The sequence below is a fragment of the Bombus affinis genome, unplaced genomic scaffold, assembly GCF_024516045.1.
Source record: "Bombus affinis isolate iyBomAffi1 unplaced genomic scaffold, iyBomAffi1.2 ctg00001171.1, whole genome shotgun sequence".
In the NCBI taxonomy this organism is placed as follows: Eukaryota; Metazoa; Arthropoda; class Insecta; order Hymenoptera; family Apidae; genus Bombus; species Bombus affinis.
Genome location: NW_026109601.1, coordinates 15,001 through 17,268, shown reverse-complemented (window position 1 = coordinate 17,268; position 2,268 = coordinate 15,001). Strand labels below are relative to the sequence as shown.

Sequence of the window (2,268 nt, the reverse complement as noted above, 5' to 3'; positions counted from 1 at the left end):
CTCACGTAAACCTAAGACTGCTTGCGTTGCGTGTCGTTCCTCTCTATCTGTCTCTCTCTGTCCCTTGGTGCCTTCGACAACCCGCCGTCGTTCTTACGATACGTAGAACGTTTCAGAGTCGGAGGAAGCGCACGAAGAAGGATACGAACAAGAGCGGACGCGAGAGAACGTACGCGACGTACGAGCGATTGTTGGACGCTCGTCGGCGTTCGTCGCGGTCGTGTCGAGACCGTGCAATTCGTACGCATGCTCGATATATAAACTATCGTGTTCACGGGAGACACTACGAAACTCTACCTCTGTCTCTCTCTGTCCCTTGGTGCCTTCGACAACCCGCCGTCGTTCTTACGATACGTAGAACGTTTCAGAGTCGGAGGAAGCGCACGAAGAAGGATACGAATAAGAGCGGAGAGAACCGTCACGGACCTGCGTGAGTGCTAGCGGCGTCGTGAGTCGTCCTTTCGTACGACCGCCCGCTTATGCACCGCTTCGTGTCGGTTATCGAATATATTATATATATATATATATATATATATATATACGTAGTGTTGTCCTCGTGACCGATTTTTTTTTCATATCAGCAGATTTGCATACGTTTGCAGGTTTTCGATGAGCACGATGTCCGCGCCCCCGACGTCGTCTTAAATGAATATTATTTTGGCGAGACTGAGAGAAAGCAAATATGGGAACTCGGTCGAGAGAGGAGAGAAGGAGAACAGCCTCAGATAAAAGTAAACTTGGTAACGGTGCGGAATTTTGCCGTACAACCGTCTTTTCTTAAGACGTTTTACTCGAATAGCCCCAGGGATCTAATGCCCACTCCGTCTCTTCGTGCGTAGAGATATACTCTGCGCGAGCGACTGACAACGACGAGGACCGTCGCATCGATGGGTCGTCGTTGCGTTTAACATACTCTGTGCTTGTAATTTATCCCCGAAAGAGAGCCGTAGATCCGGGAACGCACACGTGATTTCTTCGAGCGCTGATGACTTAGGGAGATGATCCCCAGGCGTTGCGCGGAGATCGGAGAGTACGCGTTACTTGTATCGGGACGAATTTTCCCCGTCGTTCGCGTATCTCTCTGCCCGCCGGCCCTGGCCCAAAGCCACGTTCGTCGGAAATCGTAGAAATCGTGTGCGAACTAGCGCGTGTCTATGATCGGCTACGGGTGTTTTACCAAGCTCGAGGTGTTGCGCAACGTTTCCGTACCTGACGAAGATGCGCACGAGAGTCCGTTACAAAGTCGTTGGATGGTCGTCGTCGTCATGCCAGAGAGAATCTCTGGACACGTACAGGAGAAGAGATCGTAGACGAGGAAGAAGACGATCCCCTTTGGCGAGGCTGGAGTGAAACTTTGATTTAATTAAAGACGAGGTATACACGCGCGTACGACGTGATAGTCGTGCGCGCGTGTGATTTTTTTTTAAGGCAATTCGGCGCTACAAGTACTCGAAAAACAGAGAGTGTTGGTCATCCCATGCCTTTTCGGCGTCTATCGCTGGACCGCGCATCCTAACGTCGACGGTCGTCCAGTCCCCGAACACACCACAGTGTACGTCTCGCTCGCTTTTCCACTTGCGTGCGTTCCCGTGCGTTTTCGTCGTCGTCGGTACAGAGCAAAGAAACTTTGCCGTTTCGATCTCTGTGCCGGCAGAAAACAAGGAACCGCTGGAATTTGTCGAGAGTAGAGAAACGGCTGTAAGAGACTGAGGACGGGCGTTAAAAATCACCGACGATCGTTTTAGGATGTCTGGCGTGAGTCTTAGCTCGAACATGATACGACGTACGAAGAAAAGGGCACTTTGGCGCGATGCTTAAAACGCTTCTCTGGAAGGAAAGAGTGTTCTCGTTCTATTCGAATTTTTATTTTTTTTTCTCTTTGAGGCGATTTTCGCATATAGAGATAAAAAAAATACCACCTTCTCTCGTACTGGAGTTTCATAGCTTTGTTCGAAGTGTTCGCGCATACACGGCACGAACGTGTTTTTTTTTTCTTTGAATAAAAAAATCACATTTTTGTCTCGTGTCGTGACGTTGAAGCGACCTCAGAGTAGGCGAGATTACCCGCTGAATTTAAGCATATTACTAAGCGGAGGAAAAGAAACTAACAAGGATTTCCTTAGTAGCGGCGAGCGAACAGGAATTAGCCCAGCACTGAATCCCGCGGTTCCGCCGTTGGGAAATGTAGTGTTCGGGAGGATCCGTTTATCCCGTGACGTCGAACCGCGTCCAAGTCCATCTTGAATGGGGCCATGTACCCACAGAGGG

The 2,268-nt window shown here is 49.8% G+C and overlaps 1 pseudogene; it reads left to right on the top strand.

Annotated features, from left to right (window-relative positions):
- The first annotated feature begins 2,040 nt into the window (after positions 1-2,040).
- LOC126928626 (large subunit ribosomal RNA) overlaps positions 2,041-2,268 on the top strand; it is a 2,969-nt pseudogene continuing 2,741 nt past the window's right edge.